Below are 24,602 nucleotides of genomic sequence, written 5' to 3'. Positions count from 1 at the left end.
AAAAGTCATCACCGATATTAATGAGAAATTACGACATAAATAACATTTTATTTCCTGTTTATAGAAGGTTTGAAATGTGTCTTACTCCTATTTGCATATAATGTTTACATTATAAATTGTAAATGATAAATTATAAACGTGTTCTTTAATAATTCTGCTGTATTCCTCATTGATTGATATATTTATTGTTTCGTGTCAATATTTTACGAGTACCGAAGACTTTTAAAGTCTTAAATCCTTTTTTTTAACATTCCGCGCAAAAAAGTGTATGCTAAGTATTTGCTCTGCCAAAAAATTCTACCAAATGTTCAAATCGGACAAATTGTGAATGTAAACAACTAAATAAAAAAAAAGTATTTGCTCTAGATACGGAACATGAAAATAATTTTTATCCACTTTTGATATCTTTCCATTTGTGATTCACACTTCTTTGAATTATAATCCACGCGCTTGGTTCGATAATTACAAGCGAAGATATTAATCGTAAATATTGCTTAAAACTGTTATCGAGCAGTCGTTTTATCGCTTCAGTCAAAATTAAATATAATAAAATTAGTCTTTATGTTTTTTTTAAACAATATGAATCATCTCTCGCCTTTGGAATATTCCGCGCGAATATTTCGTAGCATCAGTGTCTGTGAACATCAAAACAGCGGTGTGTTTTGTTTTCCTTATCCAGAAATCTGGCTTCGAACGAGCGCCAGGTAATATAAGGTAGCGGCTTAAGCCACCGAGGAATTTCAAATGGCCGAAACTCGGTCCGCTTTCAAGCGTAGGAGAATCCAGTATTTTCTTTCAGTTCCTTTTCTTCAGCTCACGCACAGGTCATGACGAGTTCAGATGTGTCCTGGCTCTTACCTTGCCACATGGCCACCCAACGTCTTCCAACGTTTTACCTTTACGAGTCCTCCTCGATTTATCGTCGTCAGCGCGCGAACCGTCGCGCCATTAATCTATTCGGTTTAGTCGCAGTTTTAACCAAGCCTCTACCACCTGTTGGAAGTCTTATTATTTTGCTATAGACTGTAGTCCCGCTACCTGTTGATAACGACATGCCTACAAAGTTACTCGTTCGCTCTAATATCTGATGTAGAGATATCCTAAGGTTGAACGTATATATTATGCGTTATCGCGTCTATCGATGGAAAGAATTGGGAAAAATGCGCCGAATAGCGAAAGATATTTGCTAAGACGCAATTAAAAACCACACAGGTCGTATTTTTCTTATTTTACAGAGGAATAAGTTTGAAATCGAATAGACATCGATTTTCATTTTGTGTTAATAATGACTCCATCATAATTAATACCATACCGTTTGATCCTGTATTAATTAGTAATGATCGTTGTTGATGAATTCTACATCAATCCAAAATTAATCTGAATTCCGTAACTTCTTTTTACTGATTTTTAAATCATATACGTACATGATATTTTCATTCTTCTAAAGGTTTCGAAAATATTAATAGTCATAGAACGAATTATGTCGTTGGTTTGTTAAAAGACTTTCTGGATTTATTACTTGTCGCGTATTAAAAGATTCTTCGATTTGAATAGATACTATCTAGCTATCGAGTAATATAAAAATTAACAGTCAATAAAAATGAATCTATCATAACCTTCCTGTATGGGATTGTAATTATCATCGTAGACATCGAAAGAATGTCGACAATCGATTATATACTTGATTCATATTTAAAGTGCCTTTATGAAACGATATAAATTGTAGGATGTCAAAGAGCCAATTGGAATCTCACGACGATTAACATTAATTCCATTGACAAGTATTACCGCTGAATATTTTCACATATAAGAGCTACATAATACATCAATGACATGGAAGGCTTTGATTTCATCGAAACAAGAATTGCCCAACAATTCTAACAAACAGCAGCCATTGCCAGCAGTAACACTTCCCCCGCCAAATTGCTTAAAACATCACGCATCATATCCTTATTAAATATACCCAAACAGCTTACGAAATCCCAGTAGCCTAGCACGAAAAGTGAAAGAAACACGGTGCACGAAATGTCACGCGTTTCCTTCCAAATGTATCCAACATGAATATTCGTCGATTAATATCCAACAACCTATCCTATACATTACACCTTATATTTGCATCATCCTCAAAAAAAAAAAAAAAAAAAAAAAGAAAAAAAGGTAACATCTCAACTGCATCTTATCATTCCTGTTCTCCAAAAATGCGGGGTCGACCCAACTTTCCCTCATAAATCCATCAAGCTCGAGAATCCACCTGAAGCTATTACCAGGCGCCAACTCCGCGATCTAAACACCATCTTAGTGATCAGGCACATCGACATTCCGTCTTTAGCGAGATGCAAGGGTTACCGGTTACAGAGGCGGAGAGAACGCGTTAGCGGTTAGCCAAGTCCGAATTTTCATTAAAAAAAGCAAATCCGCGAGGCGCGCGGTAGGCGTGAGCGGTTTCGTTTCACAGGCGGCCCTCGTGTACGCACTACCTGTTGCGAACGCGGACGAACAACGGACAGAGAGACGAGAGGCGAACGGGGCCTGACTTGTAAAAAAGCGAGAGAGAAGGTGCCGCAGGGTCCCCGTTCGTTCTTCCCTCGGCTGGAGAGCAGCGACGGGGGGGGGGGGCAGTCGGAAGGGTCCGCGATCTCTGGGTCCTCCAGCAGGGGCAAGGAGAGCAGTGGGACCGAAGAAGGGTCCACGGAGATCTGGTGGGGGCCCTGGCGACAGACTGGCGGCCGCGCACCTGCACTCGCTCGCTGAGAGAGCCGACAGTCAGGGCCGCACCTACCAGGACTCAGCTCCCCTTCCGCCATCGGCCCCGAGACACAAATCGGCCGAGTGCATTCTTCGTGTCCTTATCTCCCACGGAGCCCACACCGAAAAGGTCATGCATCCGATTTCATTGGATTATATTAACATTTTTCCCTTTTTTTCTTCCAGCATCGTTTGTTTATTTCTCCGGATTTTTACGCCTGTTTCAGCGGCGATTTGATTGCTGTTTCGTCACGGTGTTTGGAAGGGTTGTAGATTCGTTTAGGTAGCCAATAGAATACCTTTGGCTCTGATAGAGTGATTTTGAGATTGCCGGATTGTAGCTTCAGAATTTTTTTATTTCGTCAAATCAATGATTTGTATCAATGTTGGGATTTCACGCTGTTTGAGAGGTTACTGGTTTGTAATATATTTGTTTATTACAGTATATTATTGAATTAATTGTTGTATCATCGTAGTTAGTTGAAAGATAAATTTGATTTAACGCACATAGTAAACAGCATCGCAGAAATAATCGGATAATGGATAAGTTAAATCTCTATGTTAATTTTATATATCTCAAATATATAAATTGTACATGCGTATATTTTATATAGTGTCAATGTATCTTGCTTGTTCGGATATTTTCGCAATTTTAAATTCTGCCTTTATTTAGTTTATCGTGTATTCTGCGAAATCTACGTGCATTAAGTAAATAAACTTTATGTCTCTATTAATTACAATAAGTGTTGTAATTTGTTAAAGAAACGATCAATTCAATAACGCTATTAGAAACAAACGTATGAAGCAATATTCTCTCAAACACTGCGGAATCCGAATATTAATGCATAAGAGTTGCTGTATTTGACAAATTTTGGTAGAGAGATTTTGGAGAAAAGAGCGAGCAATATTCAATTGTAGAAGATAGGTAGAGAAGTGAAGGTTTATCAGGAGCATATAGAAGAACTGCAGTTAAAGTATAATGATTCTTATAAGTAATTTACTTTAGAAATACATATTTTAAGCTATCCTCATTCTTGGAAATTATCGATACTGCAATTTTAATGAATATGTATTGTGGTTGTACGCGATACCGAGGCAAGGATATAATAATTTTTAAAAGCAATTTGTGTTGAAAATTATATTTCTTTTTTCGAAGGTTTTTCGCTCGTTACTCTTTGCTACGATTATTTTGTTTCTCTTTTTTTTTTTTTTTTTAATGAAAATGGACTAAAGATTACTATAATTTAGATACATGTTATTTTTGCGGATCACCGACTCTATAGTTTTCTTATAAATGAAGTAGTCGAACGATGCTCCGAGATTGTAAGGTGATCAAGAAATTACAATAATTTTGAGTACTTTGCGGGTACTCGTTCTTCGAGCGATGGAGTAACATACTTGTTACATAAAGAACGGGATAAACTTATTTCGATTACGAATAAGCATTAAATTAAAATGGAGAGAAAAAAGAAGTATAATAGCAGACTTCATTTACTTAAATTATGTCAAAGTCCTTGCAAGGTACGTAAAATCAATTAAAAAAATTTCAAACAGGCGATCGATTTAATGTTTATATATATACACATAAAGAAACGTATTTACATCTAGATTTAATACTTTTGCTTCAATTTCGATATTTATATTACTGTGTTACTTGTTATTTATATTTCATTGAAACATAATCATTAATATTTTACTATAATAAAATATAATTTTAAACAAGAGCATGTCGTAAATTGATAAAAGATTTCATAAGATTTAAAACACAATCCTTTTGCATACGATACGACAAAAGAAAATGTAAATCAGTTTATTTTCAATCCAATGAATTAGCACGAAATAATGTTTGGTATTTAAAACGTCATTGAATGCAATCGAACATCGATATCAGCTTTAAAAAACCCTATTGTTGAACGACTTGTTTTCAAGCCATTAGTTGTTCCACATGTTCGAGGCGCGTTATCTTGAAAACATCCGGTGTTATTCCGAGTTTAATCGCCGATACTATCATTTTCTAGTTGAATAAAGTGTATCGAAGCGACAAAGAAACGAGCTTCATTCGTGAGCGCAACGATACATCGAGCGACCCGACTGAAAAGCCAATTTATCAATTACATACCTTCGTCGATAACCAGAAACAAATCCTTTACAATGAAAAAAAGAACAAGAATAAATCAAGACCTCGAGATTTATTTTCTCGCCGGTGATTCAACTTGTTAACAGATGATACCGATCTATTGCAACACGTAATATCGGTGCTACCTGCACGCAGGTTAAGGATATTAAATTTCATATATTTCAGATCGAACGTCGCTGTTCGAACGATAAATAAATCCTCGCCAGAAGTTCACGTTCAAGTTCCTTCTTCTCTTTATTTTTTTGGTTGCTTCTCTTTTGAAGTTTAACCACTCGTTCGTGTTCTTCGTTACACAATCCCGCTGTGAGACACGATAAATTAAACCGTGGATGTTTATGCAATTTCGTATTATTATATAAAAATAATGATTTATATAACTCGCTAAATATTATAACGACTAGATGTACCGTGTATTTTTCTGAAAGTTCTGAAAGGCCAGATTTTGTACAATTATACACAATATATACAATTTTCTACAATGATAACTCTCATCAATCGGAGATATCAGGGAAATCAGAGATAGTTGAAACGTATGAGATGTAAGTGATATAAAAAGTGATATTAAAAATTGTTGAAAAGCTCAATAAATAGTTCTATGAGAAAATTAGTCGTCTTATTTTATAGGAATATCAAGGAGAAAGAATTTCTAACGAAAGCAACTTTCACAGACATTTTTAAGTAGATTGGCTGTTTGTTGAATATTTATAAAACTCTTGGGAAAGAAAAAGTTTTCAGTACTGGGAATCAGGCTGTAGAGGCTCTGGAGGAACAACGATGAAATTTAATAAGAAAATTTAATTAATTACAAAATTAATTAATAAGGGAAATGAAACATTTTCAATATCAATGGAATAAATAAATTTCCAGATAAGCCGACAATAGTCGTAACTATATTGAAGATTAAATTAATAGAAATCCCAGGCAAAACAATCGATTTCCTTCCATTAAAAGATCGAAAACGACAGAACTTTCGACTAACTTAATATTTTTGCAATTATGTATATCCTATACATTTTTTGAGATCTATTAACCAGCAACATAATCACATAATAGACAAAAACAAATAAATTTCGACCAAGTTACTTTTGGTCTCTGCGTTGTAACATCGTTTGATAACAGAAATAGAAAATGCATAAAAAATAAGGGATTCCTAAACAAAGGAATTATTACGTCAAAGAGATTCACAAATAACTAACAAAGTCGAATCACGTAGAATCAGATTAGCTTGCGCATGAAAATATGATACAAGTTACTTTCCACTGGAACGAAAGAATAATTTTAAAAACTACAGAATTTCTAAATAAAGAAACTTACTTAAAGATTGGGAAACCGAGTTGAGCCTTCACCGCCCAACGGGTTAAGTTTCCCATAAATATCTATAAGTTCCGCTGTTTGCAACGATTAGTAACAATTTTTCTAAATTTCCACTTGCGATGGTGCACGTGCAACGCACTCCCGCTCTTTTTGCCGCACGAAGAAATCAAACGAATTCCCTGTTTCTTCCGCTACTTTACGAGCCGGAACGCTACGAACCCCGTGGCTTGGCTCGATGTTTGATTTTACGTCACCTCGTTTCCACGTATCTCGTTTTCTCCTTCGTCGATTTTGTATCTTTCCTTCGTTCGCCAACAGCCTCGCATTTCCAGTCTGACGGAACGTGAAGCTGCTTCTGGACGAGGAACCTGTGTTGTCTCTTGCGGAACGAGAGAGGACAACCGGACGAGAAAGTGCCGTTAAAGTAATTACTAATCGCTGATTATGTTCCCTATTTCCGTTCCTCTTTGGCAACTGGCGCGTGAAACATTACAGTCGACGGAGAAATTCCACGTGTTTAGCGAATTCTCCTGGGTAAATTAACACGTTCTCTATTTTCTGGATTACCGGTATTCACGTGTCGAGATCCGGCTGGGAAACAGGTTATTTTGATACTTACATCGCGGATGTTTATGCGTCTTAGGGAAGTTTAAAAGTGCAGAAATCTATAGAATGCGCGTAATACACAAATACGTATATAAAATATTCAAAGCAGTGTACTTATTAGAATATGTCGGATGGAATAAATTCCTAATTGCCGCGTTATCAATGATACGGTATGAATTCTTTAAAAGCGCGTTAAATATTAATAAAAGTCAAAATAAAACATCCCTCTTTATTCCGTAACTCGCGTGAACATACGTACCTTTAGTGAGAGACGAATATTTGGAATGTGTAATCGATTAATCGAGGATGGGAATTTGATGTTTGAGAGGATAATTAATGGAGCGACGAGTAACACGTTTTCGAAAGTAGTTAGGACAGCTTGCTGATTCGGTTATGGTAAAAGGTTGGTTATCTAACAATAGATAACAAAAATATGCGCAACTTTCTTCGGATGAATGCGCGTTAAGAATGCAGCACTATCATTACTTTTCCATAGTACTATCTCTCTACAATTACAAATGGGAAGGAAGCGTTCTCACGAAATAAAGAATATTTCATTTTTGTTTTAATAGCTTCTGACACTTCGTGATCCTTTCTGGTATCTCTCTTGAACATTATAGAAAAATAGTAAATTTTATTTACAAGTTAATATAAAAGCAAACACAGCACGTGATGTTTGGCATATGTCATCACTTTTACTGCGTAGACTTTGTTCGTCGCGGAAAGCTCAAGATAGTACGAATAATATTCTTCTTGGTCCTTCCTGAAAACTTTGTTTGTACACACGTTTCATTAGAACCGATATCTTTATTCCTACCATAAATTTTATTTTTATTGGCTATCGTAAACCATGTAGTATGAAACATATGAAAGGAAATAAATCATAATAATTAACGTACATATATTACACTATAATACGGTTTGGAACGTGACATATATTTAAATGCGACATCCAACATTCTTTTCTTTCGGTTTTCTTTTTTTCGATTCTCTTGCGGTATTCAACATATTAAAAAGCAAGTCTGAGGACTGCCTCAGAATGTCTACGTGTAATTATCGCGAGTTATGAGCACAAAGAAAGATTTTCACATAATTATAATAAGGAAAACATATTCTGATTCGTTTAATTCTTTGTTACAGTAACCAACAAAAGAAAAAAACACTGATTTATTCGATTAATCCCAAATAATACTTGAAGTACATCATGATAACTAGTATCTGATAATAACCTGATGAAAGCCATTCCAAAATCCCAAACCAACAAAGATAATAGAGAACAGAGAGTTTTTCAAACAGCAATATAAAAGTTTCTACGAAACGAGAAAGACAATAAGCTCATAGTTTACTAACGACTTGCCAATAAGTATACCGCGTATTTCTATGCGAATTCATATCTTTGAACATATAATTAAAAAGAACTTCGGGAAAATTCACGGCAAGTTTTACCCATCGCGTCACAGAGAAGGATATTTCATGGACACTTCATATTTTGTATATCTTATTTATTTTTTCATATTATGCGCATTCCGTGGAATTTTGCACTTTCAAATTTCCTACGTATAAATGCATAAAATTCCGCAGTCTATTAATAAGGTTCGTACGAAGGATCATCGACATAGAGGACAACAGGGTCGTTACTACGACGAGAACAGAGAAAATGATCGTAAATTATGATACTTAATTAACGTAATCGAAGCTTTACGAAGTTGTTTGAATCGCCACGAATACATGAACCAGCAGCTCCTACGCGTGTAAGTAGGTAGGCCGCGCTGATAAGGCTTATCTAGCGCGCGCCACGCCGTAGCTGAGTTTGCATATCAATGGGAGTTCTTAAGAATAGACACTCGCGTGTCGCATTCAGCCGGCACTCACGCGCGTTAATTCGCGCGATTACAAGCTGTTGTTGACTTTCAGTCTCGCGTTTCTTTCGGTCCGATTGCACGAGCGCCATTCCCAGCAGAAGGGAAACTTCGGAGACTGTGAAATAGTTACGGTGCTAGCGTGAGAAATCGGTGAAATTCGTTCTTAACTCGTTGAATTATGTTCTTATTATGAACATACAAACGTCCCTATCAATCGTTAACGTTGTTCTTCTTTAATATAGCGTGGGAGAAGTAATTTTTTGATAGAAAATAAATAAGTCACTTGGAAATTAATTAATTTAATTTTCTGAACATCTCTTAACTTTCGTATAAGGATACACGATTAATTCAGACATGTTCAAATTTATTTGGTATTTTTGAAGTAACGTAGTTTTTCTTTCGTGTAAGCTGAAAATCTACCAATTTACTGATTAAATTCTGTATTAGCTTGTTTCTTAAAAGATGGCTATCTTTCTAGAATGATGTTGGACAGCGAATAGTGTTGAGAAATCGCAAAATAAAATTACAAGTAAATTAAGCATGATAGACACATCTGGGTTAACGTTAACACGCGATTAACCTCGATAAAATCAACTAACTTGGCTTCTGTGAGGTTCAAATAGAAATTGTTTGAAAAAAAATTCATTTCTAAATGAGAAGGATCGGTAATTCGAATAAATCGGACGTAATCTAAGTCCTCTACGCTACTTTTTACGACCTTCTTCCAAATGAAAATATTTTTTAAATCTTTTAACACTTTCGGTCCGAATTTCAACTATTCGGTTATCTTTCTTCTCTTGATGACTTTCCGATGAAACAGGTGGTTACTGAATAACATATACACATACCGATGTAACACGTTGTACAGTATCTATTGATACTATTGATTGAGTATTACTCTGTGACTTATCGATCTGTTGAAATCTCTTAAGCAGTCAGAATCTTAGAAAGCGAAACGGAATATTAAAGTCTCGACAGAATCTTTGTCAGTGGATTCGCTTTTACCGACTGACTTAGAAAGTAATATACATAATTTAAAGCTAATTTCCCGAGGTTTGAAGACTATATCAGACTATTTTCACAATCACTTTGAGAAAGCGATCGTGAAAGTAGTCCAAGAAAAAGTTTAACGAAACTTAAATCTATCAGCCGCTTTACATTCCACTGACATATGACAATTAATTCAAAGATTTCTAAAAATATTGTCCAAATTTCGAACTCGTTAACATAGAACTTAAAATACCCCTAAAAAAAAAAAAAAAAAAAAGAAAAAAAGGAAGAAAAATCACAAACTCCGTCCCAAGCCCCATCGTCAAGAATTCCAATCCCATCGCAGAAACATCGCCGTGAGACGCTTATGAACACAGAAACAGAAGCAACCCGTGTACATTTTCAGTTCGAATTTCGCCAACACGTGGCATCCTCACAGGTGTCGTTCTATTCGTCGTTCCACGTTAAAAGTTGCAAATGAATTTTCTAGTTATCGGCTGCACGGAAACCGTTATAGTCTGGAGCGTGGGATTATTGTTCGAGTGGACGTACTTATATGGCCTCGCTGTTATTCTTAATACGACGTTGCATCTCGTTGGCGATAAAAACGGCGAGCGTTCGCGTTAATAAACAATAATGACACGTTGAACCAGTTCATGTCAGGCCATGAGCCGCACGGTAATTTGCATTTGCTGTAATTGCGATTCAGAGCGGCGCTCGCCGCTGTTCCAAGCCAAGCCTAGCCCGTCTATCGGCGTCGATTTTCTGTCTTACGATCGCGGTACCCGCGTTTTCCGACGACATTTCAACGCTTTCGAGCGTTAAATTTTCATGCAAACTGCCCGCGCCTGTAACTCGAGCTGGCAAGGATTCTTGAAAATGTGATTTGTCCGTATACACTCGTACTTTCCCATACCGATCATGGTACAAGAGCATGGTTTACGAGCGCGGCTAGGGCATGTTTTACTCCGCCTCACCGGTAAGAACCGGAATGAGAGTTCGTTAACGCGAATTTATTACGAAAATTGTTTATAGGCTTTAATTATGCGATTGTAAGAAGTGCATTAATCGTTATAGAGATTATAAATACATAAGGTGCTTATTATCGTTCACGCTGTTAATCGTCAGCGTACTTTTTCTAAGTGGTAGAAAAACATTTGTGAAAAACACAGAAGAGGATAAAGGCTTGCTATTTCGAAATGCGACAAACAGACCTTTTAAACATTTATCGCGACTTTTGCGTGATAACGAGGCTACGAATATTACGATTTCTATTATGAGTTTTACGCTGTTTACGACTTTACCAACTATTTCTCTAGCGTTATAAAATTATTTACGTTTGAGGAGAATATGAAAGAATCATTGACATATATGTATAATTGATATGTATATGTATATTTGATATAATAATTAACGTAATACTTAATATATATGTATTTCTTTTCAACGTCATGCTAAAGTTTTTTTTTTAAGTTATCGAATGTCTTCTTACTCGTTGAACGCGAGGACATAAAAATTCGAAGACCATAGCAGTGATCAACTGGTAGCTATAATTCTCTCTTTACATTACTACACAGTGTTATTAGCGTTAATTAGCGAACATCGTGTGTATTTATAGATGAAAAATAAATAATTAGTTTCCTTTTTATCGATAGATGAGCAAGAGTTGGAGGATGATCGTGATTATACGATACGGAGAAGATTTGTCGAGTCATCGAGCCTATAATTAATAGCTTATTAGGAATTATTACGTACGATGGAAGTGTCGAGAAAGGAACGAATTTTAAGATCGTGATAAAGATAGTACTTCGATGAAGCGGTAAAGCACTTTTTGTTCGCCTCCTGGTAGTTAGCGGATCGAGCCTTAAAAATTATTTATGTCGGATAATTAAAATCGAATGAAAACGAGTCGCAGTAAACCTTGTAAATAGACGTTAATTTCTGTCTGCGAATCGATGAACAGTTTGTTACGATGTCTGATGACACGAGCTTATAAATGGGATAAACGTTTGTTTTTGAGTTACGACAATTTGATTTTATGTTTCGCTTTTGAATCCGCATCGTAGATCATCGTATTTATTTATACAGATAAAACTCAATGTTTTCTGAGCATATTAAATTTTTTTATCTCTTCGTACAGAGAAATTTATCATTTTCGAAAACGTATGCAACAGTCCTTTTGCAAACATTTCGTAAATTGTAAACGCAACTCAAGTACAGTATATAATTTTGCAAACGTAATAATATAATAACGTCAATTTGCAATTGTAATTTCAGTGCTATTTGTAGACGCACGCTAGTTGTTGACTTGAAAATCTTGACCTTCGAAACTTTTCCACTCTATTCCGCTCAAAATTCATTCTACGTAATTAAATTATATAGTACAGCGAGTACTTTTAAATATTTCCCTCACTTTGCTAGATCACAGATCTTTACGAGCATCGAATTTGTTATTTGCCAGATGTTTAAGGAAACGCTATGATTTAAAAATTACGCCTCAAGTTTCTCCATTTTTCCCCATAATAATATCTCAATTGCGTTATTAAGCGTCTATAATTTCGTGCGACATAGATCATACATCCATATTTCCTAAATCATATTTTATTATGCTCATATGTAGCTGTATATCATTACTTACATTTTACATATTGCTATATCATTACACTGATAGCGAGCGATCTACATCGTAATTATTAGTCTTTGATTTTCAGATCAAAGTGAGAGACCGTAATGAATCATAATTTGCCTCTTGCAAGCAAGTGAAATTCCAAAGTTACAAACAATCAATCTCTAATATAAAACTGTTATAATTTATCATTTCTAAGATGGTAAACGCGTGGAAATGAAGAAACCTGGCCGACATGGTAGCGCGTTGGTTTTCGAACCTTGGGACGAAAGAGGAAGCAAAACACGCGGGTGACAGTCATAAAAGGTCGTTCATGAATATGCACGACGAAAACTCAAGAAGCGAAATGAGTAATAGGGAAGGTATAATGAGATGCTGATTATGATGTAAGCGGTTTATCCAGGTATAATGATTCGGGGAGCAGATTGTGACCAATGAATGCCTTCACTTTCTACCTTTACACCGATTGTACGCGGCATTGTCGACCAATGCAACACGATTGTTCACGACTCTACCGATGTCTGACCTTTTGCACATGATATTTATAAGATTTGCTGCACGAGACGACCGTGACTTTAGGTGAGGTCGTTATGCAAATTACGCGTCCTTACATTTATTATACCTGCTAAGTAAGTACGAACGTCGAATGGGATTTTAGAAAATGTATTACGTTGTTTGAAGTCTCTTTTATTTTGTTGTTTGAACGTTTTTAATTATTTTTGGAATTTTCAGACTGATCAGAATTATCGAACGAGCCAACGATTTTGCTAGAGCTTCAGGCAAGTTATCGCTTTCTGCTAGTGACGCGTACGACGTGCTGATTCAATTTTATCTTAATTATTGTTGCATTTTAATTTTAAATACCTAATAACGTCGACGTAGTTACTATGTTTCGAAATTTAGACGTTTCGACGATAGGTCAATAAAATAGCGAACAGTTTACGTTAGAGCGAATACTATTTGAAAAATAATATTTCATTGTTTGTAACACGCATAAACAATATTATCATATATTATTATCAAATGTTATTTGACTAAAGATGAAAATTGGTGAAAAATATATATCGGAAGAAGGTAAGCGTTAAAAGGTATTTTGTACAATATTTTATTCGAAAGATATTTCAAGAATTTCTGAATCGAGTAAAATTATACGACGAGCGATTTAAGTAGCTTACAGAGCGCTTACTTTTAATAGGATTTTATTTGGCAACTATTTTGAGAACGGGCTTAATTAGAATTATTTAAGAGACGAATAATTTTGTAGACAATTTAAGTGGATTACAGGGTACTTTCGACAAGCGAATTTTAAGCAATTTATACGGTCGTTTGATAGAAGAAAAAATAATTCCAATTATAATCCGCTAGTGTCTAATAATTCTTGCAGAGAGATATTGTGGGAAATGTCAGTTGACTGAACTTAAGAACAGATATAGACAAGCTATTGTGTTGGCAACTAAGTGATTGTGGATTTTGTCGATACCACGTAATGACAAAATTCGTGTACTGTAAGTTGAAAGAATCGAAGGAACTTTTGACAATATTTTATGTTCATCTAGCTTAACAGTGATAAAGATTGTGCACGAAGAAGTTTCAAAAATTTGTTCATCGACGATTAAAAGCAAAATGGAAGAAATTTCTTCTATTTGAAAATCGATCGTCGATTAACGTGCGATTTATATTATCGTTTATCACTAAGCCATTACGATCGATAATTTTGTTCCGAATTTAACTTAAACTCTCTGAATAAAGTTCAAATAACGATATAATAACGAATAAATAACGAATAAGCGATTGAAATTTTTATCACGTTGGCAGGAAAGTTTTTAGACAAACAGGAAGGAAGCACTCGTATTTCTAACTGCGATAGGAAAAGCTGAGCTCCGAAATAAGAGCAAAGCTAACGTTCAGCATAAAAGAAGCGGTCTCTCTTCTATTTGACGCAATTACGACGTGAAAATTATTTAATGAAAAAAAAAAACCTAATCGCACAATTGTTAGCTTGAGAATTATTTTTCACAATGGAAATAACCGTACTTGAAACCATTTTTATAACTGTTACTTCCCCTAAGTTAAAACACCTGTTCGCCTCTAACATTATAGTAATTTTATATTTCTAATTAAAATCTTACTTGAGTAAAAAAAAAAAGAAATAGATTCAAACAGATTATAATTTCTTTATGCTACCGTGAAATGTTTGATTTATTTGAAATATTTATTCTATTTAAATGTAATGTTTATTCATTACAATAATTAAATGTTGGCTTTAATATCTTTTGGTACTATGAAAATCGTAAATATCATAATAAATTGCCAATTCGAAGATAATTATTCTACCGAACGACTTTTATAGCCAGATACTGCTGATTTTATTTAAAATATCAACGAAGTTCGTTTTGAGATTAAGTTTCATTTAATAACATACTGACGAGTTATATCAATATGTTTTGATTTATTCGTTGAATTACTCGATCGGTTAAGAGAAATGATTAGAAATTAAGACACGATTAAACGCGCGTAAAAGCGTATAATTATATCGTTTAATGTGTTAACGTGTCGAAATATACAACATTTGATAAATTTTCTGATAGTCTATTGATACAACCATTCGGCCGATTTAATTTATTCTTGGCACAGAATTGTCACGCGTTTAACAAGAACGATAACAGTACGCTTATAAGATTTGTGGTACAGTGACTTGGATTTGCATACTGGGTCGACGTGATATCTTAATCGTACTTCACAATAAGCGTACTTAAAAGCTGCGACTAAAATTCGCTTGACATTCGACACATAGTTTCATGCGACTTACATATTCGTACGATAACTATAAATAAACTGAACAGGAAAATGTTTGCATTTTAAAATTGCTTCGTAGTTATTTACACGTATGGCTACCTTGTTTGTCGTATTGAATGTAATAAAAAAATTGCAGATGTATTTGAAACAATTCTTATTCCGTGCTGGTAATGCATTTTTGCAAATTTCACGATTCTCTGTATATACTAATGTATTTATTTGTTTTATTTTTGTTTTATGTTTATGTATGTTTTATTTTTATTTTTTTTTATGTATTTAATGTATTCATGTACTCATGTATAATATTTAGGTACTTAATCCGATTTAGATTATTTTCTCGCCACAAGTTTTTACTTTGATATTCAATATTGGAAAATTTATTACGAGTATTGTTAATTATTACGAGCAAAATGTAATGTCCGTGTTTTATTGTGCTAAATAATTAAAAAATTGTAAACGCCATTTGAATATTTTCAATCGTTTTTGTCGACAAATTTTCAATACTCTGAAAATATTCTATCGAAATGTAAATGAAGAATATTCCATTTTTCGCAATAGGAAGCTGCTAAAAAATCGTAATTAAGCGAGTTACGATAATTCAAAATTCTTACACTGATAGTATATTTCTGATAATTCCCAACAGGATAATTTACGTTCTAGAAATCAAAATCATCGAGTACATGTGCACGCAAACATGTAGTATTAGATGTATTTTGATATCATTTATCAACACGTGGACATTACCGAGCAAAAATAAACGATCGTTTTCGATTATCGCCCTCTTATGACCGGTACGAGTCATTAGAACCATAAAAAGAATTACTAAATTTCGATGCCCGATGCTGATAATTATGTACGAATCGGATAGTTAATGTAAATCCAATAATATGTGGCACATACGCACTTCACGCTGATAATTCCGTATCTTTTTATCTTTCCTGTTCAAGTATGAGACGTAAGAAATGACATTTTAAGATTATACTTATTGCATCATTACCAACATATTATGAAACACGGATTTTACGAATAATAATATTAACAAATCTGTGGATAACTTTTAATAACATCTTTTACAAGTTATTTCCAATTGCGATACGTTTTCTTCTCCTTTTCATTACGGAACGGTAAGGCTTGTTTTTTCCATTTGTGTTCAAGAAATTTTTAGCATATGTTGTTCTTGGAAAACTCAACTACGCAGTAGGAAATCCGGTTAATTTTACGTAGATACGTACGCTGTTATATCTACTACGAAAATTATAAATCGAACGTTTAATCATTTTTAAATTGAATAATTTTCAAAATAAACATGATTATTTTATTAATTTCTGGTTATGTACGCTTAGTCAGCCTATTCTCGAGAATACTCTGTATTTATGTTTGTGCACTAATATCGTTTCGTTGTTCAAATACAGTATGGATAACACACGACTCGTGTTTAGACAAAGAAGAAATTGAAAGATCAGACAACGATAATGGCGTGTAAACCTGATAAGGTCGGATAATTTAAGTACTAATGTACTTACTCAGCCAGACAATGTTCTGGAATTACCCCATATTAGTTCTGTGCAAATATCTGTTTCGAATTTTCTATTTTAAAAGTAAGAAATTCACAAATTTCTATTTACACCGCTATTATATTTACAAATTTTTCGAACATCGCATCTGACGTAGATTATAATAATGTATTGGGCTGATTCTTAAAATTTGTCTTCCTGCGTTAATTACAGTAATTTTGCATACTACTTGGAACAAACTTTTATCGATTTTTCGTAATTACCTTTTTATTAATCACAAGAATTTAAGGACCTAAGTTTACGCTCTTTGCGTAAATAATTCTTACAATCGATAAGGAACGTAATAATATGTATTAAATAATTACTAACACGGCTATTGATTAACATTATCTAATAAATGATTGGAATTTAATTTCGCCTATGTACGCTTCACATCGCAAATCTAAATCACAAATTCCTAAAATAATATTGTATCTTTATTTGGCTTGATTAAATTTCGAAACGTGATTCGGTTATTTATTGGGAAATTAAATATTTTTTATAGCGCAGCTATATCGGAGAATTGATTTATATTCGACTAATACGAACCGATTCATTTTACAGATTGCCGATGAACCTATCGTTTAATTCATTTTTCCCGCAACCAATTCACCATTATCAAAATCATTAATCTTTTAGTTTTATTGGTAATTAAATTGCAAAGAGTCGATTGGATGTATCGTAGAGCATCGGGACATGCCTCGTCGACAAAACGACGACGATACACGGGAATTGATTTTCGATTCAATCGAATGCAACTGCATGTTAAGCCTTTCTCGTAAACGTACATACGCATATCGGAATCGACGTAACGAGCTTCAGCTTGTACACAGTCTCTCGTAGAAAAATGAATTTTCCAATAACGATAGAAGAATAAGAACCAAAGATACGAAAATAAACTTTCGTACTCTGTTATTAATTTCGCTTATCTTTACGATAATCATAATTAAAGTTCGAGAAATTTATGTTTCTATAAATATTAGGTTGTCCGAAAAGTATCTTTCTTTTACAGACCCGTCTTTTACAACGACGCATCTTCGTACAAACATGAAAGCTAATCTGTCGAACGTTGTAATCCTTATCTTGATAGAACAAAGTGTATCACACGTAATTTGATAAAACAATATAAAACGGAAAATGTTGTGCATCCACTATTTCCTTATAGAACGAAAGAATCTTTTCGGACGACCTGATATATCTGCCTTTCGATAATTTTCAATCAACTTCTATCCTCGATTTAATCTTTTTCGAAGTTTCACGATATTTTCCATTTCAACGTATCTGCGTCTTTTTTTCTTTTTTTTTTTTTTTTGTTTTGTTTGTTTAAGTTAACGTTAATCTTGCACCAGGTACGAGCTTGTTTCGTTGTTTCATTTCTAATTCGTTACGCTAAGAATTCTACGATTAGAGCGTACGGAAGCCACGTAGAATCGTGTTTCACGAGTTTTGAAATATATTCGCGATTTTAGGTGCTTCTGTACTCGAAGGCGACATTCCTCGATTGTGTGCAGTTAATACGACTCGAGGGAGCGATCGTTTCGTCTTTCGAACACGTGTGTTCTTATCAGTGGTCATTTTTTTCTCAGGACACGATAACAGTGTACTTGCAAAGCGTAATTTCCGTTCGTTGCTTTTCGAGGAAACTTCGCCTTGTGAAAATATATTATTCACGATGACGTACTTTCACAGTGAAACTTGTAATTCCGTTACTTTCCTCAGACCTGATAATTATTTGTAAATTTACCACTACGAATCTCGATACTGCGCAAAAGTTTTGTCATCTAAATTTTATCGTAATATTAGGAAATTCTTCCGACAAGTGTTTACTATTTTTATTCGTATTCTATCATCGTCCGATGTAATTACATTTTCATAGCGAGAACGCTTCTGTCTTATAAATCGCTGGACATACGCTTATCTTGAGCAAGACGATTATTATTAAAATACAGATACGACTTTTTCCATTAATTTTATTAGTTATCCTTAAGTTATTCACGGTTACAATTAAAGTACAAATTTTATATTACGAAATAGCCTACATTAGAAAATAAAGTTAGTATTTACGTTTCAAATATTAAGATTACGCAATGTTAAAAGTATCTACGTTGTAAAAATCAGTTTGCACGGAGTAGGCAAATGTTTGATGACTTATGGACGGCAGTGTGCCTGACGAAACTTGGTGCAGAGCAAATTTAAAAACGTTTATTTTCATTTTTATAAAAATGTCAATCTTCCAAACGATTTTCCATACGCCTTCGATGAAAATCGAATAATAAAATGTAAAAAACGATGGCGAAAGAGAAAGGGATAAATCGAAAAGTAAAAAGAGAAGGAACGTCGCGAAATTTCACGAAACTACGAAATACGAAGAAAAGGAATTGAAAGTACCATTTTCCAATTTAATTCTTTCGTAACGCGAGCTCACGCGGATACAAAATTTCCAGCATACGTGAAACCGGAGAAACGACGAGCAGTAACAGTAAAATGTTCATTGGAAAATGATTCGGCTATGAATAAAGCCAGGAATAACGAATGGTCGTAAACTTCCACGATACGTAAGGTTCTTTCTTATCTTTTATTTCTGGCGTCGTTTTCTCTGCGTTTCGGCCAACATACAGACTCGTTCCAAGATATTTCAACAATAGTACGAACCGCTGAATTGTGACAATCGAGATTGAATCGTTATGTAATAACGGTGAAAATATCGTTTTTAAGTTAAAAGAGAAAAAGAATAAAAAAAAAAGGAAGAAAGAAATGCCGAAGAACAGAGTTTAACGGCGGTGTGCCGGCGTGAAAGGGGCTACGCGTTTCTGTGTTTTTGTAGAAACCGCAAGTGAATTCGCGGCAACGATCCGGCGCACCTGCGTTTCGTTTCGCATGATATCACAGCCATGCGATAAATTTTCATTGCCACGCGTGTAGGAATAAACTTTTATTGACCATTGAACGGTTTGAATTTAAACGCGCCGCCTGTATGCGCGGCTATCCGCATAAAGAACTGTGCGCGTAACGCGTATTCCCGTCTCTAAAGGACCATCTACCACGCGCGATCGTTTAAGAAACTTGTCGTTCACGTTTGTATTCACAATTATAACGACGTTATAGGTAAAAAGTTTGAAGCAGGGGAATTACAGCGGAGTTCATATCAAAACGTCCGTACGTTCCGAACGTTCTGCTATCTAAATATTTTATTATCCGAACGAAATGCCTCCTAGCGGATACTTTTAATATAATAATAACATTTGTTACAAATGTTATTATTATATTACGTGATCAGTAGCAAAAGTCTACATACACCAACTGAAGTATCGAATATCACAGCTCTCATAATTGTTTCGGCACGTGAATACAAATACCGTGAAAATGTAACGCAATTTACTCATTTTCATGTTTATTAAGGAAAGAGAGTACAGTGAAAATATACATATACATATATATATATATCTTTTCCTTAATAAGAATGAACATGAGTAAATTGCAATTACGTTACAGTTACATCTTAACAATATTTGTCTTTATGTGGCAAAACAATTTGAATATAATATAATATACAGGGTGGTTGGTAACTGGTGGTACAAACGGAAAGGGGGTGATTCTACGCGAAAAAAGAAGTCGAAAATATAGAATAACAATTTTTCGTTTGAGGCTTTGTTTTCGAGAAAATCCACTTTGAATTTTCGCTCGGTACGCGTGCACTTTGTCACGTCTCGTCTCGCGTCTTATAACGGACCTCACAGTAGATCGTTGTCTCGATGGAAAAATTAAAAAAAAAAAAAATTGTTATTCTATATTTTCGACTTCTTTTTTCGCGTAGAATCACCCCCTTTCCGCTTGCACCACCAGTTACCAACCACCCTGTATATATATGTAAAATACAATGTCAAAAAAATGTTACATATACAGCTGTTATATCCTCGTGAGTGAATCGATGGAAATCGATGGATTTTATAATTACTCGCACGTAAAAGATGAACAATGTGACTCATCATATTTCCTGCAATCTGTATTTATGAATATGCAAACATTTTTTTATAGAAGAAGAAGAGGAAAGAAAAATAGTCTTCTCTTCCTGTTTCAGGCTATTAAAAAAAAGGAGTAAATGACGAATACGTAAATTAGCCTTCGACAGTTGGCACGTACGCTTCGATGCATGATGTTTAAATTGGTATTATGACCATGATGTAATTAGTCACAGCAAAAAAAAAAAAAAAAAAGAGACAAGAAGAAGGACATCGATTGGTTGAATCGATTCGAGCTAATTTTTAAAGCTAGTTGAAGAGCAGATTTCGAAGGCATAGGTATTGTCACGTGGCGCCAATTAGAACGATGTCAAGAGTATCCTGCGGTTATTGCGAGTCGCGTTATTCAAATGGATCGAAACGAGGATTTTCTAAACGGTTTACGTAAGATGAGTTTAGAGAAATATCTGCGTGTTAAGCCATTTGAATTTCTAACGAGAGAAGGTGCGACCATCATTAACGCGACACTAATTACTACGTGCGAAGTCACACCTGTCTAATGTGCTTGGGTCTACTTATCGAAGCAAAATCAGATGTAACACATCGGCTATTACTTGAATGAAAAATAAAAATAATATTTGTTACGGTATTTTTATAACGTTGCATAATAAGATTCGACGAAATAGATAATTTCTAATGTTAAAAAATTTCTATCAACAAAATAGCTAAATTCAGCTAAATTAGTTAGTAACTATTGTTAGTTACTATATTGATCAAAGTATGATTATATCTGTGTAACGTGATACAGGGAATGGGATATCATTGATAGATGGTAACTTATTTAATAATACAAATTTTGAAAAATTAAAAATACAAAATTAGTAGTTACTTAATACGAACAAATTCATGTTGAGTATTATTAGATGTTATTATTTGAAGTTAGAGTACCTTTGATACTATTAAATAGTATTATCGTTAAATTAGGTTCATTCTAAAGTGATTGTGAAACAATTTTATCTATTATCGATATATACATATATATAAGTGAAGAAACTCTTAAGGAGGGAATATTAGAATTTCCGAGAAACGAGCGACGAGGACTTTTCGAGGCCTTGATCGCAATCAAGAAAGATGCGTGTATGCATTCTTTTTTTTTTTTTTTTTTTTTGAATCGTCGATAGGAATCCGCCTCAGGATTCACATACGCATCGTGTCGTAATGTTTGCGATTTACCTTGAGGATTTGAAACGCGATTTCCGTGCCGTGACAGAAGGAATTTCCGTTCCGCGAACCTTTTTCCTTTTGCTACTCGATTATGTTTTTCGTAACAGAATAATCGATTGAATGCTTAAAGGATAAAGTGCAGTTACTACACTACCAATTTACCTTACGTAATTTAAGAATCGTTTAATTGAGCACTCGTGTTTGTAATCGTTCCCAAGGAGAACGAAATTTTCAGAAAAGGATCGACTAAAAGAGTTACGTTTGCGCTTACGATCGTTTATAATTATCTCCTTAACATTTGATATAAGTATGGTTTTTATATTCGAAATCTTTTACGGAGAAAACTTGTAGCGAGCGCCATCTTCTGAAAAATTTCAGAAAAGTCCACTTCTGCTATGGACCAAGGAACTAGCGCTATCTCACGTGAGATACTGACATTCGATTGAAAAAATAGAAAACGTGGTACTGTTAACCTCAACATTTTTTCGTGAATTGAACACAGAATAAATTGTTAGTAAAAACATAGTAGGGTAAAATGTCATTTTTACAAAATCTAAAATCACGAACAAAGAACGGAATGAATAGATCCTTAAACGTATAATTCCGTTCCGGAAGCTCTAAAATTTAGACGTGCTTCGGAGTCTGTTCTACTCTTCTTCACTGTTTTAGTGTTATTGCCAACGGTATCAATTTAGTATAAAATAAGACGGAATAGACGCGACGCATTCACTAATTTACTGCAATAGCACTAGTCAATGACGATAGTCATTATTCTAGCTTTTATATTTTTTATAAGCTAAAACAATGTTTACGCTTTCTTGGTATTAGTTTTTGTTCGAGAACCGTGTTAATTTACATGTATTAAGCTCTAGTTTATGAGAAAAATAGTTATACTACAATAGCTAAGCCAATGATAATAATTGCAGATTTCCCAGAAATCGTCTTTTAATCTTTACTTTAATCCTTATATATCCTTATATTTTATAACTTATAAATTTTCTTAATTTCATTTCAAGCATACAATGTTACTCGACAATTACTTACTAAATATACAAGCCTAATATGTTTACACACGACCTTGTTTTATTTTCTAATATAAGATTATGTTAAAGTATCGTTTTAGTTCAATTATTCAGTTAGTTAGAAAATGGGTAGAAAATGGAGTGATGGAATCCGATCATTATTCGTAGCACATCTGTTCGTGGTAATCAGAGTAGAAATAAAGAAATAGTTTATGCGATTAATAATTTCGATGATTCTGATTACGTGGTTAGAAAGGTAAAAGCGTAGTAGCTCTTAGTCAAAATTATTGTTTTAATCAATCATTAATCGGCACGTAATATACTAGATGCGAAGAAATTTTTATTTCCTCGTAACAACGAAGTATAATAATTTTCGATTTCATGATCATAAATATATACACAAACCTTTAGATCGTGGGACACGCAGGTGTACTTCATGTCACGTCTATTCTGTTCTTCGTCGCAATTACAGCACTTTTGTTTCTAACTTCACCAACTTCCGTGTTTGAATCGAATATACAGTGGATTTCGTTTATTCGAACCTGTCACGAGGCAATCATAAATACTTCGTATAACTAAAATTTATACGATAAGAACTTACTGGTCCCCCTTACTACTTACGATTTCTCGTTCACATAATAGTAGTTCACGTTCAGATAAAGGAGTTCGATCCAGAAGTTTATTTAATCAAACACCAACTAAAATTTTGTTTAAATAAACGGACCGTGTTCAAACGAATTAGTAATTGCACTCGACGCAAAATTATAAATTGCAGGGGGCGTAATAAAAACCTTTTGAATGATCGGTACTGCAGAGCATGTAAAGTGACGTTCCATAGTATAGACGAGGTGTACATTGTAGATGCCATCCTTATCGACGATTGAGTAATCGACGATTGAGACGACGAGTATCGTAGAGGACGTAAGAAACACTGAATTTTTGGTGGTCGGCATTCCAGAATATTAACCTGGAAGTTTAATAAAGTGCCAAATCTGTATTATTTCTCGTTTATGCTACAATACTTTTTATTATTACGTAGGTGTATCAGGAACTGAAAAAATAGAATATTAACATAGACGATACATAGCATACATAATATTCAACGAAGTTCTGTATTAAATTCTTTTATTATTTTCGCATCATACTCGATCATCATTATTAATTCAACACAAAATAAGGTAACGACACTATTAGTAAATAGCGTTGAAAGTTATTCGTTTTGGAAATAAGATTCAAACTAATATGCACGTGCTGAAATAGCGTCATGGCAGTTTTTTAAAATTCTTTACCTTATTCTTCTTTACCTATGAAACGTTAAATTTATAACATAGATACGTCGTAAATGTATTGGTAGGTCCATTACAAGTTTACTAGAATTTTTAATAATTTTAAGTAACATTCTCGCACATTCTCCGTAGTACTTATTAACTTTTCTTAAAGAAAGAAGCAAAGCTGCGTAGAATGAAATTCATAAACTCTGTAATGTTTTATGTCCTCAATGAAATAAATGTTGAAGCGAAACGGGAAAGTTGATACATTTTTCACGGACATTAATAGTACAATGCGCAAAACATCTTTGAGAACGTTCACGCGAGTATGGAAAGGAACATATGATTCACAAAGTTCGAGAGATGGTTTGTATTGACATATGAGGGACCTAAACGATACGCCCAACCTCGGTCGATTTGTAGATGGAACGAGATATATTATTTTAGTTTTGGGTTTATACAAAAAGCCCTTCGGGCTGTTTATTTAACTTAACGTTCTT

General features: G+C 34.2%; 1 long non-coding RNA gene across 1 annotated transcript; it reads right to left on the bottom strand.

The window, feature by feature from the left end:
* Positions 1–366: 366 nt before the first annotated feature.
* On the bottom strand, positions 367–23,590 carry LOC117235151. The gene is made up of 3 exons (XR_004493632.1): positions 23,456–23,590; positions 23,240–23,376; positions 367–1,038 (listed from the first exon to the last, which is right to left on the bottom strand). It is a non-coding gene; the product is annotated as an uncharacterized LOC117235151 (long non-coding RNA).
* Between the last annotated feature and the right edge of the window lie 1,012 nt (positions 23,591–24,602).

This window comes from Bombus vosnesenskii, unplaced genomic scaffold, assembly GCF_011952255.1.
Source record: "Bombus vosnesenskii isolate JDL3184/JDL3185 unplaced genomic scaffold, Bvos_JDL3184-5_v1.1 scf7180000013314, whole genome shotgun sequence".
In the NCBI taxonomy this organism is placed as follows: domain Eukaryota; kingdom Metazoa; phylum Arthropoda; class Insecta; order Hymenoptera; family Apidae; genus Bombus; species Bombus vosnesenskii.
This window is presented reverse-complemented; position numbering and strand designations above follow the sequence as displayed.